Source organism: Octodon degus, unplaced genomic scaffold (genome assembly GCF_000260255.1).
Source record: "Octodon degus isolate 3935 unplaced genomic scaffold, OctDeg1.0 scaffold00139, whole genome shotgun sequence".
In the NCBI taxonomy this organism is placed as follows: Eukaryota; Metazoa; Chordata; class Mammalia; order Rodentia; family Octodontidae; genus Octodon; species Octodon degus.
The window spans coordinates 3763680-3774647 of NW_004524715.1; the positions used below are offsets into that span (position 1 = coordinate 3763680).

General features: G+C 37.1%; 1 pseudogene; it reads right to left on the minus strand.

The window, feature by feature from the left end:
• Positions 1-2491: 2491 nt before the first annotated feature.
• Positions 2492-9658, minus strand: LOC101577234 (annotated as a pseudogene).
• Between the last annotated feature and the right edge of the window lie 1310 nt (positions 9659-10968).

The following is a 10968-nucleotide window of genomic DNA, read 5'->3' on the forward strand; positions in this document are numbered from 1 at the left end:
TTACCAATTAAGTTGACACATCAAAAAATTAACATTTACCTTAAATGTTGTGATTTCCAGCCCTATCCATGTTGTCACAAATTACAATTGTTTTCTTCTTAAGACTAATATTCTACCATGCACACCTATCTAATTATGAAATAAATGTAGTGAATATGTCCATGTTCACATGTAGATATATTATTTCTTTTGAATGAGTGAAATAAAGTTATTCACATACATGTTCATTTTATTTTCAATGTTTTAAGGAACTAATATTTTTTTTTGGATCTGTATGTTGAAAATGTATTTCTTTTTCTCTTACTATGAGATTCTTAGTTTGATTTCATTATTACCTGAATTCATGACATATGATGGTCATTGATCCATACATGTCCTTCCTATATTATGTATTTAAACATGTACAATCCATCATAATACTCAGTGTTTTTTTAATAATTTTCATCCCCACTTAAGTTATTTGACATCTGTTCTTTGAATGGTCTATGCCCTACTACATAACCAAAATTTTATTATATTTTTATACAATTTCTAAAGCATATATATATATATATATTTGATCAAAATTAGTTTCCTTATATATTTAAGCATATATGTTATTTTTCTTGTGGTACAATTTTATCTTTTAAATATTAAAATTATAAATATAATACATGGTATTTCTCCATTCTGTTGTTCATAGATACCTAGGATATTTCCATTTATTTTTTTAATATAGACAATAAGAGTTCTTTAAACCAGATTACCCAAGTGTCCCAGAGTACACACAAGAGCTTTCTTTTTTAATTTTATGGAATATTAATTTATAGACACAGTGCTGAATTTTGATCCCTATTTTTTAAAAAGGATACACAAAATTAAAAAATATATTAGAAATGGTAGAGAGTTTCACTAAATAAAATAATAGGAATTCAACAGTGGTTGTTATATCACATTATATTTGTCTTCAAGTTATTTATTTAGATCCCCAGATATAAGCATGCAAAACTGGTGAAGAAAGAGTCATAAGAAATTAAAAAGGAGAAGAAAACAAGAAAAAGAAATTTAAGCATTATTCTAATTTTCTGTATAGTTTTTACAATGAATGAGTGTTGGACTTTGTCAAAAGTTTTTTCTGCATCTGATCGTGTGATTTTTGTACTTGGCTTTGATGATGTGGTATATCACATTGTTTCATTCTGTGTGCTAGTATTTTTTTTGAGAATTTTTGTATCTGTGCTCATTAGGGAGACTGGCCTATATTTTCCTTTATTGGCTGCATCTGTCTCCAATTTTGGTATCATATTTCTATCATAAATTTTGGATTGTCTCATTTCATGTATCTAATCTACTGTTAATCTATCTAAGAGTAGAAAATCTATCAGAAATATTTTTGAAAGAATGGAAATTTCACAAGCTCAACTGATGAAATATGGTATCTGCCTCAGCACAACCCACAGTGAATGTTTTATGCAGTCTATTAAATAGAAATATACCAACAAGTGTAGTTTACTTTTTCATGTGTCCAAATACGATAACTTTCCTACCTATTACCTTCAACATTTGAGTCATGGCAGTGTGGATTATTGCCACTCATTGGAAAGTGGAAGGTAGAGCAATCGCTAATTGATGAGGGCTGGTAGGAATTGGCCAATGTACTAGAGCATGCTCAGGGTCTTCCTGCTGACTTCCAGCTATGTGCTGTGGGCAGCCACCCAGTTCTGTTGTCACAGAGGACAAACATTTAACAAAATCTTTGAAAATGCTTTAAAAATATGAAACCATCAATAGGTTTTAAAGATATGAAACTATCAACACGAATCTCTGAAGTAACAATGCAGCTTAATGCACTATACAAGGTTGGACTGGACCCAGTGGATTGAGCTTATATGAAATTCCTTGAAAATTTAATTTTTATTATGTTCCTCAATCTTAAAAAATGGAGACATTTAGATAGAGTACATATAGAATATTTCTGATATAGAAAGAATGAGTGAGCAAATATTACACACACTGGAGAATAAATGCATGTTAACTCTAACAGATTCCCCTAGACTCCCTACTAGCCATCTTTACAAACTACTGGCTATAAGCATCCTCAAATTTTACATACACAATAGTTTATTTTTAAAGAAAATTACTTCTTTAGATTTTAATTTTTTTAAATATCCCAGAAATTTATTTGATGTTTGGTTGAATACATTTTATATAGAAAGATTGAGATTGTTATTGTTTGTTTTGGGTACTTCTGGTAAATCTCGGGGAAGAACTAGCTACAAAGGGTGCCAATCAAGACGTAAGAAATGGAAACCACAAGCCCAATTTTAGGACTGTTGTCTGCTGGGAGATCTGTATCTAGTGAAATCAAGCCACTCCCAATGCTCAGTGTGTTCACAAAAGGCTAACATTTTGGAGGGCATCGTGTTCTGTCTGCAGGAGCATTTAGATGCTTGGAATAAAAAATAATTCAGCTTTGATGTTTTCAATACTGCAAAACGTTTGAGCCTAGAGTCTACAGCCAGAATAACTGCTTCCCATTCCTCTGAATGGATACTCTCACATAACAGTTTATCTTGAGCTTGGCTTCCGCCTCTTCCACATCGTCATCACCATCTACTTCTGCGTTTTCTCTCTCAAGCCGCTCTAGCTCCCTCATGAGCTTTGTCTTGTCTGTGTCAGCAACCACTTTGGGCTCCATTTGAACATTGAAAACACCCCTGTTTTCCTCAATTTTTGCTTTGATGACAGCCAAAAGTTGACTGAGAACTAAGCGGCCTTCAGGATTGTGGTAGTGATCACATACCGAGGAGGAGCTATGAGGCTAATCTTGATGGGCTTGGTCTCTGCTGAACAGTTCAAACCTGCTCTCAGGGTTTCTTTCACAGTGTCAATGCCTCCATAGCCATAACAAGCCTTCTCAAATGTCTGCTTGAATTTTGACAACTTGTGGGGTCAAACACCTATCAATATTGTTAATGAGTACCTCTCATTCATCTTCATTCAAATCTAAACTATCCAAAATAGATGGATTTGAGGCTGCATGCTTAAATGCAGCATAGGCCCCATTGACAGGTCTCTTATACTTGTCATTGAAAGCCCTTGCAGTCCTCTGGAACAGGCTTTCCAGCTGCTCATCCTTGGTGTATTCTAGCGCTTCAGCAACATGATGAAGAACGCTATAAACAGTTTTGGATTTTGTGAATTTGCCTTCACATTTGATTTCTTCCTCTGGAGAAACTCTTCTTTTGAACAAACCAATGCATGCTTTCTCTTTGTCCACTCTAATGACAACCACACATTCATTCCTACCAATTCAAATGAGTTTGTTTATAGAATGGATACGTCTTCAGGATAATTCACTAAAAGGAATCATGCCTTCAGTGTTGTTATATTCCAGCAAAGTGACAGAAGATCCCATTTCAGCAGTGGACCTTACATTCACCATCACTACTTCCACCTCAGGAAATATGCACTGATAAAATCTACAGCTCAGGCCTGGGATTTTGTGATATGTGAGTGAGTACTGCACTAGAGCCCCACCATGAGATCTTACAGTGGAGATCTCTTCTTCCACCCACACCAGTCACAGAGCTGTCTTGGCATGCACTTTGCTCAACCTACCACGCAGGCAGAACCACTTCTTCCGATTTTAAGAATCAAAGGTTAAGAAATGTTTCATTCATAAATTTTAAATTGAGATTAAGGGGAGTAAAGGAGAGTCCTACACTAACACCTAAGACTAATTGAGAAAATTCAGAAATTTGTGTAACACTTTCACTAGGTAAATTTTCTTTTCTCCTGATATTAGATGTAGATAAATATGTGTAATGATGAAAGTGGATTCCTCTGTTCAGTTATGTTTTGTTTTTTAAATACATGTTCACAGTACAATAATGATTACAGTCACCATGAGGAGTTGGTACATTTATATAACATGTCTTAACTCATTTTATACCTCTGCCTTAGTTACTTTTCTTATGGCTGAGATAAAATACCTGACACCCAAACTTAAAGGAGAAAAGGGTTATGTAGCTCACAATTTGTAGAGGTTTCAGTCCATAATCCACAACTGGCTGTCTGGCTCCATGACAGGTCAGCATGGTGAGGTGCAACATAGAGGGGACACAGTCTATGACAGGCAGATTGGAACAAAACATCAAAGGAGAGGGACAAGACTCTTTCTGTCCCGTATGTTGTCTGCAGGCTACCTGCTCTAAGGCATGTGTAGCGCTGGCATCCTTAATCCCAGCCAGAGCTGGTAAATGACTTACTAATCACACACCCTTCGTCCCAGCACCATGAATTCTAGATACAGCCACCTCTGAAAAACCCTGTACAACCCAATCATGAGGACACGTAGACACAGGAGAAAGGACAGGTGCCACTCCTCCCCCCTTGATCCACCACTTGGTCCCCTTCACATTGGCAGTAAAGAAGTAAATGAATAAATCTATCTCCCTTTTACTATTGTCTTTCTTTTATTTTGCTCATTATCTATATGTAGCTTTTCTCATATAAAAGAAGCTGTGCAGTATTTTAAGCTTGTGTGTCTGATTTATTGCACTTAACATTATCATTTCAGCGTGCACCCATTTTCCTAAGAATGAGTCAAATTTATTCTTCTTTATAGTACAAACTCCAGTGGGTAAAATACCACTTTTTATTTACCTGTTCTTTTTTTTTTTTTTTTTTGTATTTTAGGGAAGGGTCTACAGGGTGTTCACAGTCTCACTACTAGATCAGACTCATTGTGATCCACCTGTTTACAGCTTCCCAAGAGCTGGGATTATATGCTAATGCCACCATGCCCAGTCTCAATTACTGTCTCAGCATGCCCTGGGGGCAGGGCCTGGATGGCAGGCCCAGGGATTGAACCTTGGGCCCCTGAGCCTGCTTGCAGGTGCTTTAATCCACCCGTTCATTTGTTGATGGACATGTAGACCACTTACAAGGTTTAGCTATTATGAGTTGTACTATTATAAACATGGATTTGCATGCATCATGGTAATGTGCTGTCTGCAACTCTTTTATTTAAGAGACATCTGAAAGATAAGTAGAACACCTGAGTCAAATGCAGTCCCTATTTTTTAGTTTTTTGAGGCTTTCCATACTGTGTCACCTTGTGATTGTACCACCTAATATTTCCACCAACCACATAGAAGCACTACTTTTTACCTAAGCCTCATGACATTTGCTATGATTTATTGATAACAGCCTTTCTTTCTGGAGTGAGATGAAATCTAGCTGCTTTACTTCACGCTTTCTAATAAGCAGAGATGTCAAGCACTTTTTGATCATTTGTAGTTTTGAGAATTGCCTATTTATTTCAATTGCACATATTTTGATAGGGTCTTTAGTTTAGTGGTCTAATTTTATTTTTAGCTCTTTGTATATTCTAGATATTAGTCACAATCCATTGCTAGTGAGGGCCTTCTGAATTTAAAGGAAATAGAGGGCAACAATGCAAGCAGATATTTTAATAAATGTGTAGTTGTTGCTGTTATTGAGACCTTTACTTAAAAATAAACTACCAGCATTTTATTTTACTTTTGCAACAAGACCTTCTCATTGTCTTCTGTATCAGAACACTCAATACAGTCCATGAAGTAATTGCACTATTAGAAGGGTACTTCAAATGTAATATTCTCTACTAATAGCTTAATTAATTTAGGCAATCACTGTAGGCAGCCCCTATCAACCTACCAAGACAACTGTTCTTTTTAAAGCAACATTAAATATTTGAATGGTAACATACAAACTAAACTATTTATAGTTTGTATTTGAACAAAAATAAAAAATGTAAGTGAAAATAAATACTTTTCAAATAGATGCAACACTGTGTTTCCCAATATCTTTCCCAGTGGATGTTATGAAGAATGATCAAGTCTCTACTGTTCTTCATGAATAAAAATTCTTTATAGGATGATACCACTGCAACTGATGCCTGTTGTCTCTGATGAATTTGAGATGCATATTACAAAATCTCATTAATCAGGTTGTATCTGGTAGCATTTATTTATTACATGTCTTCCATTTTGGTTTTAATTTTATCAAAATTCTGGAGGCTGGTTATAAGCTTTCCTCTTGACTCCTATTTGTGTAGCCTGTAAGAAGGAACTTATCTAATTAATTGTTTTCCCTCTTGTCTCATTCAGATGAAAATTAGTTTCTTTAAAACTTATATAACTTCCCAAAGGTAAAAAGTTACTGAATTTCCTAGGAAGACCTCATCTAGTTAATTGTTATTCATTTCCTAATGTTGTTCTATACTTTTTTTATGCAAAAGGGCCACTTTTCGAAGCATCTTGCCTTCCGAATCTTTGTGTCTCTGGTTATCCACTTACAAAGGAGGTGGGGTAAGGTAGTGGTCACTTTTAATTCTGAAGGAAATAGCTCTTCATGGTCTTCAGGTAACATCTGAGAACAGCATGAAGAGTTTGTGAAGTACACAGTATGTTTTAAGTGAACATCGTTCCCGTCCTGTAGAGAAAAGTGCAGAGTTTGGATCCAGCCAGAGTTCTTCACTCTGTCACCAGATGTCTTGGTGCCTACCCTTATACTCTGCTCAGTTTGCTTGCTTCCACTCAAACCTGATAAGCACTATATTATACCTAAACATATGTATAAATAAGAGGGTTTTTTAAATCTTTTCCCCCCAAATTCCTCTTATAAGAGATCTCTGCTAATTGACCTACAAAAGTTCTGATTAGTCTCTCATAATTACCAACTTAAAAAGGTCATCAGTTTAACCTGGCCAGAAATATATTTGAGTGTACTCTCATTTTATAAAGATGTCCGTGTGTCCTGTATGTACTTGTTTGTTTTTATGTCATTCTGTAAACAGCTGTTCCTTTTTATTTGAGCTCTAAAATATAGACTTAAAACATGCTTTCTCTTGAGCTACCAGCTGGTCTAGGTAATATAAAAATTAACTTATAATTAAGTAAAACCATTAAAATAGGGAAGATTGTTGGACAAGACTCTTGATTGATGAATAGAGGGTGGCCAACCTTAGTTAATTAATAGAGAGCCTCCAATAATTTGGTCAATGGTTAAAAGACAAAGTTTTTTTTCAGTAATTAAAATAAGGTTTTCTCATAAAAGATGCTCAACATATTAAGTATATTCATGCCTTCTAAAATACTGTATGCTACAATATATATTTTCTTTCAGATGTAAGCATATGCCTTTCTCTTATGCTCCAGATATTTATAATAAGAGGTTCCCATCAAGCCAACATGAAGTCATTAGCCAAATGATAATTTTCTAACTAAAACTGATGTGATATATCCTATGTATGTGCTCTTACATTTAGAGATGCACCTTCCTGTCAAGCCAACGTGAGGTCATCAGCCAGATAATAATTTTATAGATAAAATGTATGTAATATGTATCCTATATACATTTAAAGATGCAAAAACAAAATGGGGATTTAGTATGACTGCTATGCTGCACTGCTCTAAAATATAGACTCTAAAACAGTATGACAATTGATGTCAAATGATCTCTATGACATTATATAACTATTGTCCATTTACATTCTATAAGGATTTAACTGCTGAAATGTCCATGGTTGATCAGCTGGTTACACTTTATATTTCAAGGTACTTGATACTCAGATAAAATTCTAATAATCAAGTGTATTGCTCCAAACTGAGTATACTAATGTACACTGAGATTGTCCTAAAAAAAACCCCAATTATTATTAATTCCTATTTTATAACCCTATCTGTTCCTGACATTCATGCCAAACTAAAAAGACAAATCTTGGCCTTCAAACTCCACAGGAAAATGTACTTAATCTAACTTTCCATGTCTTCAGTAATAGAGACCAAAATTAACTATGTACACTGCCAACTTTTGGCTACAACACTCAGGACTCCCATCAAAGCATGACCTTGACAAGGTAATGCTGAGCCTAAACAATGCTGCTACATGAGCCAAGTGCAGTGAAGAAGGACACTGGGCGTGAGCCTGCCCCAGCCTGCAGCCACCACTAGGACATCTGCAAGCTCGAGGGTCACTGGAAATACGACTGCTGTGTCCACCAGAGAGCAAGTAAGTCATCCAATTCCCTGCCCTCACAGGAAACCTCACTAAGGCCAGATCCATGTACTTGAGCTGCTTGGTCTTGCTCTTGAAGAGCAACAACAGAGCTTGGGTTCCATGGCCTATATCAAGGCACGTTTGTCAAGAGTCCTGAGTCTCGCTGGACATCTCAGGTTAAAAAAAAAAACAACAAAAAAACCAAAAAAAAAAAAAAAAAAAAAAAAAACCTCTTTTCTTGCTGACATGGAGACCACATATAGTGTTCTTCCTGAGTTCTAAAATCATTATATTAGCTCTAGTCTCCATAGTGGGTGTTGATGGCTGACCTACATGACCCTTTCAGACAAGCCCTCTCCATGCTAACTTCAGACACTGTTCTTCACTCTTAATTTTCTTGTGATCCCAACATGTCCCATACCTCTCATGGGGAGAGACCTCCTCTAAAACTCCACTTCTCTCTCACCTCTCTCTCCCTCCACAATGTACATCCTACAAACCCAACGTCAATGTACAGCTAGCTCCTCCATCCCTCTTCCCTTGTCGAACACATACTCTGAGACACTTCCAGGCCCACTTGTGCCACACATGCTGTCCCTAGACTAATGTGCCCCAGAGATCCCACAGTGTTTCCCTACATTCCCCAATACCCAATAGCCCTCAAACATAAAGAGACTCAAATCCATCATTCTCTGCCTCCTTACCAATAGTTTTCTTAAAACTGCCCACTTGCCATATAATACCCTCATTCTTCCTGTACTCAAACCTAATGGCTCCTATTGTTCAGTTCAAGATTTCAGAATTTTTTTTTATCTGTTCACTCTATTGGTGATTTCTTTTGCTGTGCAAAAGCTTTTTCTTTTATTCCATAATTTTATTGAGAAACAAATAGCAATGAGACAGTTTCAAATCAAATTGGTAGGACAGTTTCAATAATTAACACATTGCATATTCTCTTCCTAGTGGTTATTTGCTGTACAAGATGCAGACATGATATCCTATTTACAAACACTGTTAGAACAAATCCCTCTATTCATTAAGAGAATGCAACTATACATCTATCCTAACCATTTTGAATACACTGTTAAAAAATGGACATTCATCTGTATCCCCTTTTTTGTTTAGTTGATTTCAGAATTATTAATAATGTGGTTACTTCTTTTCACCCAGTGGTGCCAAACACCTATACTATGCTCTCTCGTATCCCCCCTTCCACTACTCATTTTACTGTCTAGGGATGTTTTCTTCACCTTTCCCTTACACCCAGATTGTCAGGACCTCTGCCTTCTCATGGATTGATCTAGACACTCTGATCGCAACAGCGCACATGGACAATCCTGCCTCAAGGATTCAGATAGTCCTCAATTCTTTAGCCAAGCTCTTGCTGCTGATCTTGAGACCCTTGATCTCTAGCCAGCTACTCCTTCAATGTATCAATGACCTCCTCCTTTGCTCCCCCTCTCATGCCCTGACCCTAAGACAAACAGCTACTCTTCTCAATTTTCTGTCAGGAGCAGCTTATACAGTTTCTCCCTCCAAAGCTCAGATAGCTTCACCAAAAGTCAAATATCTAAGACTCACCCTCACTCCCACTACTCATGCAATCACTGCTGACCACAAAGCCCTCCCTCATGACCTTCAGGTGCCCACCACAAAATAACAGGTTTTGTCCTTCCTTCGTCTGGCTAATTTCTTCCGCCTCTGGGTTCCCAGCTTTGCTTCCCTAGCTTAGCCTCTCTATAAAACATCAAAATGTTCCTAGTTAAAGCCCTTTGACCCTGCTGCTCCTAAACATTCCTCCTTTCACAGCTACAACAGGCCCTCCTAAGGGCCCCAGCTCTCTTTTACCCAACCCAACTCAGCCTTTAACCCTATGTACTTCTTTTCAGGGTCATAGTACAGTGTGCATTTTATGACATAAAAAGAGACCATCTTTTCAGGCAGTAGCCTACTTTTCTAAACAACTGAAGACAACACAGTTGGTAGATAGACTCCATGTCTCCACATACTTACACACTAACACAAGAGACAAAAATCTTACTTTAACAAAATCTATACAGTTGTGTTGCGGTACTACAGATGACCCTGACTCCTTTCCCTCACATTGATATTAAAAAATAAAGATCGATACTCTTCTCCAACATGGTCATAGTAAAATGACAGTCAGATCATAGACCCACCTCTTGCTTCCCTTCTTGTGTCCCTTAATCATGATGACATGTACTCATAATGTGCTGTCTTTTTATGTACTCTTCAGTCTCCGATGTGAGCCATCACAAAAGATAAAGTTCTAGTCCTAGCTGAGACACCTGGCACTAACTTTGACTTGAGCATGAACCATCATCCTTGTCAACTCCCCTCACCCCTAAGATGACACCCCAGTTCAGCAGGAAGCAATCTAAGAGACATATCATCCCATTTATAACAACCAAAAGATGGGGATGATAGGTATGGCCTTAGTCTGAATTGCTAATTTATTATGGTGGTCATCCAATATGGCTGAAGCCCTTAAAACAACAGTTTATCTTCCCGGAGACCACCTCCCCTCTTCTCCAACTCAGCCAAGGATGCAGTTTCCTTTCATCTTTCCCACCACCTCAGGGAAGACCCCAGTCAGCTCCTCAGGTATACCTAAACATCCCCCTCAAACTCCACCTTTGGTAAAAGGCCATAAAAGCCTCCCTTTGTTCCAATCCAGAGAATTCCTCATCTTCCCAAATTCTCTCCATGTCCTCCAAGATAACGAAGCCCCCTTCTCTTTGTAATAAAGCCCCTTTCCCTTTTCCCTTCTGCCTGTTTCTTTGCTGCAACACCGTCAAATCCTATCACTATTATTGTCTGTTTTCCACTTGAGTACACTTTATCTTTTTTTAAGATATCAATGATCAAACAAAGTGCATCTAACACAGTTAATTGGCTACCTCATCTTTGAAGGACTCACTT